Below are 18069 nucleotides of genomic sequence, written 5' to 3'. Positions count from 1 at the left end.
CACCAAAACTTAGTTTGAACAAAAAAGGTTGGAAAACTATTCACAAACCATGATACCATCATAAAACAGATAAATGTACTTTCCTGAGGTGCTAGTTTTAGGAAAACACTGTTAACCAATGCATTCTTGTGTTCTGTGCGTTTTCAGCTTTCTCTCGGCCTGCAAACGCCTTAATAGTCAAGAATGCACCAAAACTTAGTTTGAACAAAAAAGGTTGGAAAACTATTCACAAACCATGATACCATCATGAAAGGGATAAATGTACTTTCCTGAGGTGCTAGTTTTAGGAAAACACTGTTAACCAATGCATTCTTGTGTTCTGTGCGTTTTCAGCTTTCTCTCGGCCTGAAAACGCCTTACTAGTCATGTAAGCACCAAAACTTAGTTTGAACAAAAAAGGTTGGAAAACTATTCACAAACCATGATACCATCATAAAACAGATAAATGTACTTTCCTGAGGTGCTAGTTTTAGGAAAACACTGTTAACCAATGCATTCTTGTGTTCTGTGCGTTTTCAGCTTTCTCTCGGCCTGAAAACGCCTTACTAGTCATGTAAGCACCAAAACTTAGTTTGAACAAAAAAGGTTGGAAAACTATTCACAAACCATGATACCATCATAAAACAGATAAATGTACTTTCCTGAGGTGCTAGTTTTAGGAAAACACTGTTAACCAATGCATTCTTGTGTTCTGTGCGTTTTCAGCTTTCTCTCGGCCTGAAAACGCCTTAATAGTCAAGAATGCACCAAAACTTAGTTTGAACAAAAAAGGTTGGAAAACTATTCACAAACCATGATACCATCATGAAAAGGATAAATGTACTTTCCTGAGGTGCTAGTTTTAGGAAAACACTGTTAACCAATGCATTCTTGTGTTCTGTGCGTTTTCAGCTTTCTCTCGGCCTGAAAACGCCTTACTAGTCATGTAAGCACCAAAACTTAGTTTGAACAAAAAAGGTTGGAAAACTATTCACAAACCATGATGCCATCATAAAACAGATAAATGTACTTTTCTGAGGTGCTAGTTTTAGGAAAACACTGTTAACCAATGCATTCTTGTGTTCTGTGCGTTTTCAGCTTTCTCTCGGCCTGCAAACGCCTTAATAGTCAAGAATGCACCAAAACTTAGTTTGAACAAAAAAGGTTGGAAAACTATTCACAAACCATGATACCATCATAAAACAGATAAATGTACTTTCCTGAGGTGCTAGTTTTAGGAAAACACTGTTAACCAATGCATTCTTGTGTTCTGTGCGTTTTCAGCTTTCTCTCGGCCTGCAAACGCCTTAATAGTCAAGAATGCACCAAAACTTAATTTGAACAAAAAAGGTTGGAAAACTATTCACCAACCATGATACCATCATGAAAAGGATAAATGTACTTTCCTGAGGTGCTAGTTTTAGGAAAACACTGTTAACCAATGCATTCTTGTGTTCTGTGCGTTTTCAGCTTTCTCTCGGCCTGAAAACGCCTTACTAGTCATGTAAGCACCAAAACTTAGTTTGAACAAAAAAGGTTGGAAAACTATTCACAAACCATGGTACCATCATAAAACAGATAAATGTACTTTCCTGAGGTGCTAGTTTTAGGAAAACACTGTTAACCAATGCATTCTTGTGTTCTGTGCGTTTTCAGCTTTCTCTCGGCCTGCAAACGCCTTAATAGTCAAGAATGCACCAAAACTTAATTTGAACAAAAAAGGTTGGAAAACTATTCACCAACCATGATACCATCATGAAAAGGATAAATGTACTTTCCTGAGGTGCTAGTTTTAGGAAAACACTGTTAACCAATGCATTCTTGTGTTCTGTGCGTTTTCAGCTTTCTCTCGGCCTGAAAACGCCTTACTAGTCATGTAAGCACCAAAACTTAGTTTGAACAAAAAAGGTTGGAAAACTATTCACAAACCATGATACCATCATAAAACAGATAAATGTACTTTCCTGAGGTGCTAGTTTTAGGAAAACACTGTTAACCAATGCATTCTTGTGTTCTGTGCGTTTTCAGCTTTCTCTCGGCCTGAAAACGCCTTACTAGTCATGTAAGCACCAAAACTTAGTTTGAACAAAAAAGGTTGGAAAACTATTCACAAACCATGATACCATCATAAAACAGATAAATGTACTTTCCTGAGGTGCTAGTTTTAGGAAAACACTGTTAACCAATGCATTCTTGTGTTCTGTGCGTTTTCAGCTTTCTCTCGGCCTGCAAACGCCTTAATAGTCAAGAATGCACCAAAACTTAGTTTGAACAAAAAAGGTTGGAAAACTATTCACAAACCATGATACCATCGTGAAAAGGATAAATGTACTTTCCTGAGGTGCTAGTTTTAGGAAAACACTGTTAACCAATGCATTCTTGTGTTCTGTGCGTTTTCAGCTTTCTCTCGGCCTGAAAACGCCTTAATTGTCATGTAAGCACCAAAACTTAGTTTGAACAAAAAAGGTTGGAAAACTATTCACAAACCATGATACCATCATAAAACAGATAAACGTACTTTCCTGAGGTGCTAGTTTTAGGAAAACACTGTTAACCAATGCATTCTTGTGTTCTGTGCGTTTTCAGCTTTCTCTCGGCCTGAAAACGCCTTACTAGTCATGTAAGCACCAAAACTTAGTTTGAACAAAAAAGGTTGGAAAACTATTCACAAACCATGATACCATCATGAAAAGGATAAATGTACTTTCCTGAGGTGCTAGTTTTAGGAAAACACTGTTAACCAATGCATTCTTGTGTTCTGTGCGTTTTCAGCTTTCTCTCGGCCTGAAAACGCCTTACTAGTCATGTAAGCACCAAAACTTAGTTTGAACAAAAAAGGTTGGAAAACTATTCACAAACCATGATACCATCATGAAAAGGATAAATGTACTTTCCTGAGGTGCTAGTTTTAGGAAAACACTGTTAACCAATGCATTCTTGTGTTCTGTGCGTTTTCAGCTTTCTCTCGGCCTGCAAACGCCTTAATAGTCAAGAATGCACCAAAACTTAATTTGAACAAAAAAGGTTGGAAAACTATTCACCAACCATGATACCATCATGAAAAGGATAAATGTACTTTCCTGAGGTGCTAGTTTTAGGAAAACACTGTTAACCAATGCATTCTTGTGTTCTGTGCGTTTTCAGCTTTCTCTCGGCCTGAAAACGCCTTACTAGTCATGTAAGCACCAAAACTTAGTTTTGAACAAAAAAGGTTGGAAAACTATTCACAAACCATGATACCATCATAAAACAGATAAATGTACTTTCCTGAGGTGCTAGTTTTAGGAAAACACTGTTAACCAATGCATTCTTGTGTTCTGTGCGTTTTCAGCTTTCTCTCGGCCTGCAAACGCCTTAATAGTCAAGAATGCACCAAAACTTAGTTTGAACAAAAAAGGTTGGAAAACTATTCACAAACCATGATACCATCATGAAAAGGATAAATGTACTTTCCTGAGGTGCTAGTTTTAGGAAAACACTGTTAACCAATGCATTCTTGTGTTCTGTGCGTTTTCAGCTTTCTCTCGGCCTGAAAACGCCTTACTAGTCATGTAAGCACCAAAACTTAGTTTGAACAAAAAAGGTTGGAAAACTATTCACAAACCATGATACCATCATAAAACAGATAAATGTACTTTCCTGAGGTGCAAGTTTTAGGAAAACACTGTTAACCAATGCATTCTTGTGTTCTGTGCGTTTTCAGCTTTCTCTCGGCCTGCAAACGCCTTAATAGTCAAGAATGCACCAAAACTTAGTTTGAACAAAAAAGGTTGGAAAACTATTCACAAACCATGATACCATCATGAAAAGGATAAATGTACTTTCCTGAGGTGCTAGTTTTAGGAAAACACTGTTAACCAATGCATTCTTGTGTTCTGTGCGTTTTCAGCTTTCTCTCGGCCTGAAAACGCCTTACTAGTCATGTAAGCACCAAAACTTAGTTTGAACAAAAAAGGTTGGAAAACTATTCACAAACCATGATACCATCATGAAAAGGATAAATGTACTTTCCTGAGGTGCTAGTTTTAGGAAAACACTGTTAACCAATGCATTCTTGTGTTCTGTGCGTTTTCAGCTTTCTCTCGGCCTGAAAACGCCTTACTAGTCATGTAAGCACCAAAACTTAGTTTGAACAAAAAAGGTTGGAAAACTATTCACAAACCATGATACCATCATGAAAAGGATAAATGTACTTTCCTGAGGTGCTAGTTTTAGGAAAACACTGTTAACCAATGCATTCTTGTGTTCTGTGCGTTTTCAGCTTTCTCTCGGCCTGCAAACGCCTTAATAGTCAAGAATGCACCAAAACTTAATTTGAACAAAAAAGGTTGGAAAACTATTCACCAACCATGATACCATCATGAAAAGGATAAATGTACTTTCCTGAGGTGCTAGTTTTAGGAAAACACTGTTAACCAATGCATTCTTGTGTTCTGTGCGTTTTCAGCTTTCTCTCGGCCTGAAAACGCCTTACTAGTCATGTAAGCACCAAAACTTAGTTTGAACAAAAAAGGTTGGAAAACTATTCACCAACCATGATACCATCATGAAAAGGATAAATGTACTTTCCTGAGGTGCTAGTTTTAGGAAAACACTGTTAACCAATGCATTCTTGTGTTCTGTGCGTTTTCAGCTTTCTCTCGGCCTGAAAACGCCTTACTAGTCATGTAAGCACCAAAACTTAGTTTGAACAAAAAAGGTTGGAAAACTATTCACAAACCATGATACCATCATAAAACAGATAAATGTACTTTCCTGAGGTGCTAGTTTTAGGAAAACACTGTTAACCAATGCATTCTTGTGTTCTGTGCGTTTTCAGCTTTCTCTCGGCCTGCAAACGCCTTAATAGTCAAGAATGCACCAAAACTTAGTTTGAACAAAAAAGGTTGGAAAACTATTCACAAACCATGATACCATCATGAAAAGGATAAATGTACTTTCCTGAGGTGCTAGTTTTAGGAAAACACTGTTAACCAATGCATTCTTGTGTTCTGTGCGTTTTCAGCTTTCTCTCGGCCTGAAAACGCCTTACTAGTCATGTAAGCACCAAAACTTAGTTTGAACAAAAAAGGTTGGAAAACTATTCACAAACCATGATACCATCATAAAACAGATAAATGTACTTTCCTGAGGTGCTAGTTTTAGGAAAACACTGTTAACCAATGCATTCTTGTGTTCTGTGCGTTTTCAGCTTTCTCTCGGCCTGAAAACGCCTTACTAGTCATGTAAGCACCAAAACTTAGTTTGAACAAAAAAGGTTGGAAAACTATTCACAAACCATGATACCATCATAAAACAGATAAATGTACTTTCCTGAGGTGCTAGTTTTAGGAAAACACTGTTAACCAATGCATTCTTGTGTTCTGTGCGTTTTCAGCTTTCTCTCGGCCTGAAAACGCCTTAATAGTCAAGAATGCACCAAAACTTAGTTTGAACAAAAAAGGTTGGAAAACTATTCACAAACCATGATACCATCATGAAAAGGATAAATGTACTTTCCTGAGGTGCTAGTTTTAGGAAAACACTGTTAACCAATGCATTCTTGTGTTCTGTGCGTTTTCAGCTTTCTCTCGGCCTGAAAACGCCTTACTAGTCATGTAAGCACCAAAACTTAGTTTGAACAAAAAAGGTTGGAAAACTATTCACAAACCATGATACCATCATAAAACAGATAAATGTACTTTCCTGAGGTGCTAGTTTTAGGAAAACACTGTTAACCAATGCATTCTTGTGTTCTGTTTGTTTTCAGCTTTCTCTCGGCCTGCAAACGCCTTAATAGTCAAGAATGCACCAAAACTTAGTTTGAACAAAAAAGGTTGGAAAACTATTCACAAACCATGATACCATCATAAAACAGATAAATGTACTTTCCTGAGGTGCTAGTTTTAGGAAAACACTGTTAACCAATGCATTCTTGTGTTCTGTGCGTTTTCAGCTTTCTCTCGGCCTGCAAACGCCTTAATAGTCAGGAATGCACCAAAACTTAGTTTGAACAAAAAAGGTTTGGAAAACTATTCACAAACCATGATACCATCATAAAACAGATAAATGTACTTTCCTGAGGTGCTAGTTTTAGGAAAACACTGTTAACCAATGCATTCTTGTGTTCTGTGCGTTTTCAGCTTTCTCTCGGCCTGCAAACGCCTTAATAGTCAAGAATGCACCAAAACTTAATTTGAACAAAAAAGGTTGGAAAACTATTCACCAACCATGATACCATCATGAAAAGGATAAATGTACTTTCCTGAGGTGCTAGTTTTAGGAAAACACTGTTAACCAATTCATTCTTGTGTTCTGTGCGTTTTCAGCTTTCTCTCGGCCTGAAAACGCCTTACTAGTCATGTAAGCACCAAAACTTAGTTTGAACAAAAAAGGTTGGAAAACTATTCACAAACCATGGTACCATCATAAAACAGATAAATGTACTTTCCTGAGGTGCTAGTTTTAGGAAAACACTGTTAACCAATGCATTCTTGTGTTCTGTGCGTTTTCAGCTTTCTCTCGGCCTGCAAACGCCTTAATAGTCAAGAATGCACCAAAACTTAGTTTGAACAAAAAAGGTTGGAAAACTATTCACAAACCATGATACCATCATAAAACAGATAAATGTACTTTCCTGAGGTGCTAGTTTTAGGAAAACACTGTTAACCAATGCATTCTTGTGTTCTGTGCGTTTTCAGCTTTCTCTCGGCCTGCAAACGCCTTAATAGTCAAGAATGCACCAAAACTTAATTTGAACAAAAAAGGTTGGAAAACTATTCACCAACCATGATACCATCATGAAAAGGATAAATGTACTTTCCTGAGGTGCTAGTTTTAGGAAAACACTGTTAACCAATGCATTCTTGTGTTCTGTGCGTTTTCAGCTTTCTCTCGGCCTGAAAACGCCTTACTAGTCATGTAAGCACCAAAACTTAGTTTGAACAAAAAAGGTTGGAAAACTATTCACAAACCATGATACCATCATGAAACAGATAAATGTACTTTCCTGAGGTGCTAGTTTTAGGAAAACACTGTTAACCAATGCATTCTTGTGTTCTGTGCGTTTTCAGCTTTCTCTCGGCCTGAAAACGCCTTACTAGTCATGTAAGCACCAAAACTTAGTTTGAACAAAAAAGGTTGGAAAACTATTCACAAACCATGATACCATCATAAAACAGATAAATGTACTTTCCTGAGGTGCTGGTTTTAGGAAAACACTGTTAACCAATGCATTCTTGTGTTCTGTGCGTTTTCAGCTTTCTCTCGGCCTGCAAACGCCTTAATAGTGAAGAATGCACCAAAACTTAGTTTGAACAAAAAAGGTTGGAAAACTATTCACAAACCATGATACCATCGTGAAAAGGATAAATGTACTTTCCTGAGGTGCTAGTTTTAGGAAAACACTGTTAACCAATGCATTCTTGTGTTCTGTGCGTTTTTAGCTTTCTCTCGGCCTGAAAACGCCTTAATTGTCATGTAAGCACCAAAACTTAGTTTGAACAAAAAAGGTTGGAAAACTATTCACAAACCATGATACCATCATAAAACAGATAAATGTACTTTCCTGAGGTGCTAGTTTTAGGAAAACACTGTTAACCAATGCATTCTTGTGTTCTGTGCGTTTTCAGCTTTCTCTCGGCCTGAAAACGCCTTACTAGTCATGTAAGCACCAAAACTTAGTTTGAACAAAAAAGGTTGGAAAACTATTCACAAACCATGATACCATCATGAAAAGGATAAATGTACTTTCCTGAGGTGCTAGTTTTAGGAAAACACTGTTAACCAATGCATTCTTGTGTTCTGTGCGTTTTCAGCTTTCTCTCGGCCTGAAAACGCCTTACTAGTCATGTAAGCACCAAAACTTAGTTTGAACAAAAAAGGTTGGAAAACTATTCACAAACCATGATACCATCATAAAACAGATAAATGTACTTTCCTGAGGTGCTAGTTTTAGGAAAACACTGTTAGCCAATGCATTCTTGTGTTCTGTGCGTTTTCAGCTTTCTCTCGGCCTGAAAACGCCTTACTAGTCATGTAAGCACCAAAACTTAGTTTGAACAAAAAAGGTTGGAAAACTATTCACAAACCATGATACCATCATAAAACAGATAAATGTACTTTCCTGAGGTGCTAGTTTTAGGAAAACACTGTTAACCAATGCATTCTTGTGTTCTGTGCGTTTTCAGCTTTCTCTCGGCCTGCAAACGCCTTAATAGTCAAGAATGCACCAAAACTTAGTTTAAACAAAAAAGGTTGGAAAACTATTCACAAACCATGATACCATCATGAAAAGGATAAATGTACTTTCCTGAGGTGCTAGTTTTAGGAAAACACTGTTAACCAATGCATTCTTGTGTTCTGTGCGTTTTCAGCTTTCTCTCGGCCTGAAAACGCCTTACTAGTCATGTAAGCACCAAAACTTAGTTTGAACAAAAAAGGTTGGAAAACTATTCACAAACCATGATACCATCATAAAACAGATAAATGTACTTTCCTGAGGTGCTAGTTTTAGGAAAACACTGTTAACCAATGCATTCTTGTGTTCTGTGCGTTTTCAGCTTTCTCTCGGCCTGCAAACGCCTTAATAGTCAAGAATGCACCAAAACTTAGTTTGAACAAAAAAGGTTGGAAAACTATTCACAAACCATGATACCATCATGAAAAGGATAAATGTACTTTCCTGAGGTGCTAGTTTTAGGAAAACACTGTTAACCAATGCATTCTTGTGTTCTGTGCGTTTTCAGCTTTCTCTCGGCCTGAAAACGCCTTACTAGTCATGTAAGCACCAAAACTTAGTTTGAACAAAAAAGGTTGGAAAACTATTCACAAACCATGGTACCATCATAAAACAGATAAATGTACTTTCCTGAGGTGCTAGTTTTAGGAAAACACTGTTAACCAATGCATTCTTGTGTTCTGTGCGTTTTCAGCTTTCTCTCTGCCTGAAAACGCCTTAATAGTCAAGAATGCACCAAAACTTAGTTTGAACAAAAAAGGTTGGAAAACTATTCACAAACCATGATACCATCATGAAAAGGATAAATGTATTTTCCTGAGGTGCTAGTTTTAGGAAAACACTGTTAACCAATGCATTCTTGTGTTCTGTGCGTTTTCAGCTTTCTCTCGGCCTGAAAACGCCTTAATAGTCAAGAATGCACCAAAACTTAGTTTGAACAAAAAAGGTTGGAAAACTATTCACAAACCATGATACCATCATAAAACAGATAAATGTACTTTCCTGAGGTGCTAGTTTTAGGAAAACACTGTTAACCAATGCATTCTTGTGTTCTGTGCGTTTTCAGCTTTCTCTCGGCCTGAAAACGCCTTACTAGTCATGTAAGCACCAAAACTTAGTTTGAACAAAAAAGGTTGGAAAACTATTCACAAACCATGATACCATCATAAAACAGATAAATGTACTTTCCTGAGGTGCTAGTTTTAGGAAAACACTGTTAACCAATGCATTCTTGTGTTCTGTGCGTTTTCAGCTTTCTCTCGGCCTGAAAACGCCTTAATAGTCAAGAATGCACCAAAACTTAGTTTGAACAAAAAAGGTTGGAAAACTATTCACAAACCATGATACCATCATGAAAAGAATAAACGTACTTTCCTGAGGTGCTAGATTTAGGAAAACACTGTTAACCAATGCATTCTTGTGTTCTGTGCGTTTTCAGCTTTCTCTCGGCCTGAAAACGCCTTAATAGTCAAGAATGCACCAAAACTTAGTTTGAACAAAAAAGGTTGGAAAACTATTCACAAACCATGATACCATCATAAAACAGATAAATGTACTTTCCTGAGGTGCTAGTTTTAGGAAAACACTGTTAACCAATGCATTCTTGTGTTCTGTGCGTTTTCAGCTTTCTCTCGGCCTGAAAACGCCTTACTAGTCATGTAAGCACCAAAACTTAGTTTGAACAAAAAAGGTTGGAAAACTATTCACAAACCATGATACCATCATGAAAAGGATAAATGTACTTTCCTGAGGTGCTAGTTTTAGGAAAACACTGTTAACCAATGCATTCTTGTGTTCTGTGCGTTTTCAGCTTTCTCTCGGCCTGAAAACGCCTTACTAGTCATGTAAGCACCAAAACTTAGTTTGAACAAAAAAGGTTGGAAAACTATTCACAAACCATGATACCATCATAAAACAGATAAATGTACTTTCCTGAGGTGCTAGTTTTAGGAAAACACTGTTAGCCAATGCATTCTTGTGTTCTGTGCGTTTTCAGCTTTCTCTCGGCCTGAAAACGCCTTACTAGTCATGTAAGCACCAAAACTTAGTTTGAACAAAAAAGGTTGGAAAACTATTCACAAACCATGATACCATCATAAAACAGATAAATGTACTTTCCTGAGGTGCTAGTTTTAGGAAAACACTCTTAACCAATGCATTCTTGTGTTCTGTGCGTTTTCAGCTTTCTCTCGGCCTGCAAACGCCTTAATAGTCAAGAATGCACCAAAACTTAGTTTGAACAAAAAAGGTTGGAAAACTATTCACAAACCATGATACCATCGTGAAAAGGATAAATGTACTTTCCTGAGGTGCTAGTTTTAGGAAAACACTGTTAACCAATGCATTCTTGTGTTCTGTGCGTTTTCAGCTTTCTCTCGGCCTGAAAACGCCTTAATTGTCATGTAAGCACCAAAACTTAGTTTGAACAAAAAAGGTTGGAAAACTATTCACAAACCATGATACCATCATAAAACAGATAAATGTACTTTCCTGAGGTGCTAGTTTTAGGAAAACACTGTTAACCAATGCATTCTTGTGTTCTGTGCGTTTTCAGCTTTCTCTCGGCCTGAAAACGCCTTACTAGTCATGTAAGCACCAAAACTTAGTTTGAACAAAAAAGGTTGGAAAACTATTCACAAACCATGATACCATCATGAAAAGGATAAATGTACTTTCCTGAGGTGCTAGTTTTAGGAAAACACTGTTAACCAATGCATTCTTGTGTTCTGTGCGTTTTCAGCTTTCTCTCGGCCTGAAAACGCCTTACTAGTCATGTAAGCACCAAAACTTAGTTTGAACAAAAAAGGTTGGAAAACTATTCACAAACCATGATACCATCATAAAACAGATAAATGTACTTTCCTGAGGTGCTAGTTTTAGGAAAACACTGTTAGCCAATGCATTCTTGTGTTCTGTGCGTTTTCAGCTTTCTCTCGGCCTGAAAACGCCTTACTAGTCATGTAAGCACCAAAACTTAGTTTGAACAAAAAAGGTTGGAAAACTATTCACAAACCATGATACCATCATAAAACAGATAAATGTACTTTCCTGAGGTGCTAGTTTTAGGAAAACACTGTTAACCAATGCATTCTTGTGTTCTGTGCGTTTTCAGCTTTCTCTCGGCCTGCAAACGCCTTAATAGTCAAGAATGCACCAAAACTTAGTTTAAACAAAAAAGGTTGGAAAACTATTCACAAACCATGATACCATCATGAAAAGGATAAATGTACTTTCCTGAGGTGCTAGTTTTAGGAAAACACTGTTAACCAATGCATTCTTGTGTTCTGTGCGTTTTCAGCTTTCTCTCGGCCTGAAAACGCCTTACTAGTCATGTAAGCACCAAAACTTAGTTTGAACAAAAAAGGTTGGAAAACTATTCACAAACCATGATACCATCATAAAACAGATAAATGTACTTTCCTGAGGTGCTAGTTTTAGGAAAACACTGTTAACCAATGCATTCTTGTGTTCTGTGCGTTTTCAGCTTTCTCTCGGCCTGCAAACGCCTTAATAGTCAAGAATGCACCAAAACTTAGTTTGAACAAAAAAGGTTGGAAAACTATTCACAAACCATGATACCATCATGAAAAGGATAAATGTACTTTCCTGAGGTGCTAGTTTTAGGAAAACACTGTTAACCAATGCATTCTTGTGTTCTGTGCGTTTTCAGCTTTCTCTCGGCCTGAAAACGCCTTACTAGTCATGTAAGCACCAAAACTTAGTTTGAACAAAAAAGGTTGGAAAACTATTCACAAACCATGGTACCATCATAAAACAGATAAATGTACTTTCCTGAGGTGCTAGTTTTAGGAAAACACTGTTAACCAATGCATTCTTGTGTTCTGTGCGTTTTCAGCTTTCTCTCTGCCTGAAAACGCCTTAATAGTCAAGAATGCACCAAAACTTAGTTTGAACAAAAAAGGTTGGAAAACTATTCACAAACCATGATACCATCATGAAAAGGATAAATGTATTTTCCTGAGGTGCTAGTTTTAGGAAAACACTGTTAACCAATGCATTCTTGTGTTCTGTGCGTTTTCAGCTTTCTCTCGGCCTGAAAACGCCTTAATAGTCAAGAATGCACCAAAACTTAGTTTGAACAAAAAAGGTTGGAAAACTATTCACAAACCATGATACCATCATAAAACAGATAAATGTACTTTCCTGAGGTGCTAGTTTTAGGAAAACACTGTTAACCAATGCATTCTTGTGTTCTGTGCGTTTTCAGCTTTCTCTCGGCCTGAAAACGCCTTACTAGTCATGTAAGCACCAAAACTTAGTTTGAACAAAAAAGGTTGGAAAACTATTCACAAACCATGATACCATCATAAAACAGATAAATGTACTTTCCTGAGGTGCTAGTTTTAGGAAAACACTGTTAACCAATGCATTCTTGTGTTCTGTGCGTTTTCAGCTTTCTCTCGGCCTGAAAACGCCTTAATAGTCAAGAATGCACCAAAACTTAGTTTGAACAAAAAAGGTTGGAAAACTATTCACAAACCATGATACCATCATGAAAAGAATAAACGTACTTTCCTGAGGTGCTAGATTTAGGAAAACACTGTTAACCAATGCATTCTTGTGTTCTGTGCGTTTTCAGCTTTCTCTCGGCCTGAAAACGCCTTAATAGTCAAGAATGCACCAAAACTTAGTTTGAACAAAAAGGTTGGAAAACTATTCACAAACCATGATACCATCATGAAAAGGATAAATGTACTTTCCTGAGGTGCTAGTTTTAGGAAAACACTGTTAACCAATACATTCTTGTGTTCTGTGCGTTTTCAGCTTTCTCTCGGCCTGAAAACGCCTTACTAGTCATGTAAGCACCAAAACTTAGTTTGAACAAAAAAGGTTGGAAAACTATTCACAAACCATGATACCATCATAAAACAGATAAATGTACTTTCCTGAGGTGCTAGTTTTAGGAAAACACTGTTAACCAATGCATTCTTGTGTTCTGTGCGTTTTCAGCTTTCTCTCGGCCTGAAAACGCCTTAATAGTCAAGAATGCACCAAAACTTAGTTTGAACAAAAAAGGTTGGAAAACTATTCACAAACCATGATACCATCATGAAAAGGATAAATGTACTTTCCTGAGGTGCTAGTTTTAGGAAAACACTGTTAACCAATGTATTCTTGTGTTCTGTGCGTTTTCAGCTTTCTCTCGGCCTGAAAACGCCTTACTAGTCATGTAAGCACCAAAACTTAGTTTGAACAAAAAAGGTTGGAAAACTATTCACAAACCATGATACCATCATAAAACAGATAAATGTACTTTCCTGAGGTGCTAGTTTTAGGAAAACACTCTTAACCAATGCATTCTTGTGTTCTGTGCGTTTTCAGCTTTCTCTCGGCCTGAAAACGCCTTACTAGTCATGTAAGCACCAAAACTTAGTTTGAACAAAAAAGGTTGGAAAACTATTCACAAACCATGATACCATCATAAAACAGATAAATGTACTTTCCTGAGGTGCTGGTTTTAGGAAAACACTGTTAACCAATGCATTCTTGTGTTCTGTGCGTTTTCAGCTTTCTCTCGGCCTGCAAACGCCTTAATAGTCAGGAATGCACCAAAACTTAGTTTGAACAAAAAAGGTTTGGAAAACTATTCACAAACCAAGATACCATCATGAAAAGGATAAATGTACTTTCCTGAGGTGCTAGTTTTAGGAAAACACTGTTAACCAATGCATTCTTGTGTTCTGTGCGTTTTCAGCTTTCTCTCGGCCTGAAAACGCCTTACTAGTCATGTAAGCACCAAAACTTAGTTTGAACAAAAAAGGTTGGAAAACTATTCACAAACCATGATACCATCATAAAACAGATAAATGTACTTTCCTGAGGTGCTAGTTTTAGGAAAACACTGTTAACCAATGCATTCTTGTGTTCTGTGCGTTTTCAGCTTTCTCTCGGCCTGCAAACGCCTTAATAGTCAAGAATGCACCAAAACTTAGTTTGAACAAAAAAGGTTGGAAAACTATTCACAAACCATGATACCATCATGAAAAGGATAAATGTACTTTCCTGAGGTGCTAGTTTTAGGAAAACACTGTTAACCAATGCATTCTTGTGTTCTGTGCGTTTTCAGCTTTCTCTCGGCCTGAAAACGCCTTACTAGTCATGTAAGCACCAAAACTTAGTTTGAACAAAAAAGGTTGGAAAACTATTCACAAACCATGGTACCATCATAAAACAGATAAATGTACTTTCCTGAGGTGCTAGTTTTAGGAAAACACTGTTAACCAATGCATTCTTGTGTTCTGTGCGTTTTCAGCTTTCTCTCTGCCTGAAAACGCCTTAATAGTCAAGAATGCACCAAAACTTAGTTTGAACAAAAAAGGTTGGAAAACTATTCACAAACCATGATACCATCATGAAAAGGATAAATGTATTTTCCTGAGGTGCTAGTTTTAGGAAAACACTGTTAACCAATGCATTCTTGTGTTCTGTGCGTTTTCAGCTTTCTCTCGGCCTGAAAACGCCTTAATAGTCAAGAATGCACCAAAACTTAGTTTGAACAAAAAAGGTTGGAAAACTATTCACAAACCATGATACCATCATAAAACAGATAAATGTACTTTCCTGAGGTGCTAGTTTTAGGAAAACACTGTTAACCAATGCATTCTTGTGTTCTGTGCGTTTTCAGCTTTCTCTCGGCCTGAAAACGCCTTACTAGTCATGTAAGCACCAAAACTTAGTTTGAACAAAAAAGGTTGGAAAACTATTCACAAACCATGATACCATCATAAAACAGATAAATGTACTTTCCTGAGGTGCTAGTTTTAGGAAAACACTGTTAACCAATGCATTCTTGTGTTCTGTGCGTTTTCAGCTTTCTCTCGGCCTGAAAACGCCTTAATAGTCAAGAATGCACCAAAACTTAGTTTGAACAAAAAAGGTTGGAAAACTATTCACAAACCATGATACCATCATGAAAAGAATAAACGTACTTTCCTGAGGTGCTAGATTTAGGAAAACACTGTTAACCAATGCATTCTTGTGTTCTGTGCGTTTTCAGCTTTCTCTCGGCCTGAAAACGCCTTAATAGTCAAGAATGCACCAAAACTTAGTTTGAACAAAAAAGGTTGGAAAACTATTCACAAACCATGATACCATCATGAAAAGGATAAATGTACTTTCCTGAGGTGCTAGTTTTAGGAAAACACTGTTAACCAATACATTCTTGTGTTCTGTGCGTTTTCAGCTTTCTCTCGGCCTGAAAACGCCTTACTAGTCATGTAAGCACCAAAACTTAGTTTGAACAAAAAAGGTTGGAAAACTATTCACAAACCATGATACCATCATAAAACAGATAAATGTACTTTCCTGAGGTGCTAGTTTTAGGAAAACACTGTTAACCAATGCATTCTTGTGTTCTGTGCGTTTTCAGCTTTCTCTCGGCCTGAAAACGCCTTAATAGTCAAGAATGCACCAAAACTTAGTTTGAACAAAAAAGGTTGGAAAACTATTCACAAACCATGATACCATCATGAAAAGGATAAATGTACTTTCCTGAGGTGCTAGTTTTAGGAAAACACTGTTAACCAATGTATTCTTGTGTTCTGTGCGTTTTCAGCTTTCTCTCGGCCTGAAAACGCCTTACTAGTCATGTAAGCACCAAAACTTAGTTTGAACAAAAAAGGTTGGAAAACTATTCACAAACCATGATACCATCATAAAACAGATAAATGTACTTTCCTGAGGTGCTAGTTTTAGGAAAACACTCTTAACCAATGCATTCTTGTGTTCTGTGCGTTTTCAGCTTTCTCTCGGCCTGAAAACGCCTTACTAGTCATGTAAGCACCAAAACTTAGTTTGAACAAAAAAGGTTGGAAAACTATTCACAAACCATGATACCATCATAAAACAGATAAATGTACTTTCCTGAGGTGCTAGTTTTAGGAAAACACTGTTAACCAATGCATTCTTGTGTTCTGTGCGTTTTCAGCTTTCTCTCGGCCTGCAAACGCCTTAATAGTCAAGAATGCACCAAAACTTAGTTTGAACAAAAAAGGTTGGAAAACTATTCACAAACCATGATACCATCATGAAAAGGATAAATGTACTTTCCTGAGGTGCTAGTTTTAGGAAAACACTGTTAACCAATGCATTCTTGTGTTCTGTGCGTTTTCAGCTTTCTCTCGGCCTGAAAACGCCTTACTAGTCATGTAAGCACCAAAACTTAGTTTGAACAAAAAAGGTTGGAAAACTATTCACAAACCATGGTACCATCATAAAACAGATAAATGTACTTTCCTGAGGTGCTAGTTTTAGGAAAACACTGTTAACCAATGCATTCTTGTGTTCTGTGCGTTTTCAGCTTTCTCTCTGCCTGAAAACGCCTTAATAGTCAAGAATGCACCAAAACTTAGTTTGAACAAAAAAGGTTGGAAAACTATTCACAAACCATGATACCATCATGAAAAGGATAAATGTATTTTCCTGAGGTGCTAGTTTTAGGAAAACACTGTTAACCAATGCATTCTTGTGTTCTGTGCGTTTTCAGCTTTCTCTCGGCCTGAAAACGCCTTAATAGTCAAGAATGCACCAAAACTTAGTTTGAACAAAAAAGGTTGGAAAACTATTCACAAACCATGATACCATCATAAAACAGATAAATGTACTTTCCTGAGGTGCTAGTTTTAGGAAAACACTGTTAACCAATGCATTCTTGTGTTCTGTGCGTTTTCAGCTTTCTCTCGGCCTGAAAACGCCTTACTAGTCATGTAAGCACCAAAACTTAGTTTGAACAAAAAAGGTTGGAAAACTATTCACAAACCATGATACCATCATAAAACAGATAAATGTACTTTCCTGAGGTGCTAGTTTTAGGAAAACACTGTTAACCAATGCATTCTTGTGTTCTGTGCGTTTTCAGCTTTCTCTCGGCCTGAAAACGCCTTAATAGTCAAGAATGCACCAAAACTTAGTTTGAACAAAAAAGGTTGGAAAACTATTCACAAACCATGATACCATCATGAAAAGGATAAATGTACTTTCCTGAGGTGCTAGTTTTAGGAAAACACTGTTAACCAATGCATTCTTGTGTTCTGTGCGTTTTCAGCTTTCTCTCGGCCTGAAAACGCCTTACTAGTCATGTAAGCACCAAAACTTAGTTTGAACAAAAAAGGTTGGAAAACTATTCACAAACCATGATACCATCATAAAACAGATAAATGTACTTTCCTGAGGTGCTAGTTTTAGGAAAACACTGTTAACCAATGCATTCTTGTGTTCTGTTTGTTTTCAGCTTTCTCTCGGCCTGCAAACGCCTTAATAGTCAAGAATGCACCAAAACTTAGTTTGAACAAAAAAGGTTGGAAAACTATTCACAAACCATGATACCATCATAAAACAGATAAATGTACTTTCCTGAGGTGCTAGTTTTAGGAAAACACTGTTAACCAATGCATTCTTGTGTTCTGTGCGTTTTCAGCTTTCTCTCGGCCTGCAAACGCCTTAATAGTCAGGAATGCACCAAAACTTAGTTTGAACAAAAAAGGTTTGGAAAACTATTCACAAACCATGATACCATCATAAAACAGATAAATGTACTTTCCTGAGGTGCTAGTTTTAGGAAAACACTGTTAACCAATGCATTCTTGTGTTCTGTGCGTTTTCAGCTTTCTCTCGGCCTGCAAACGCCTTAATAGTCAAGAATGCACCAAAACTTAATTTGAACAAAAAAGGTTGGAAAACTATTCACAAACCATGATACCATCATGAAAAGGATAAATGTACTTTCCTGAGGTGCTAGTTTTAGGAAAACACTGTTAACCAATGTATTCTTGTGTTCTGTGCGTTTTCAGCTTTCTCTCGGCCTGAAAACGCCTTACTAGTCATGTAAGCACCAAAACTTAGTTTGAACAAAA

Source organism: Gasterosteus aculeatus, chromosome X (assembly GCF_964276395.1).
Source record: "Gasterosteus aculeatus chromosome X, fGasAcu3.hap1.1, whole genome shotgun sequence".
Lineage (NCBI taxonomy): Eukaryota > Metazoa > Chordata > Actinopteri > Perciformes > Gasterosteidae > Gasterosteus > Gasterosteus aculeatus.
This window is presented reverse-complemented; position numbering follows the sequence as displayed.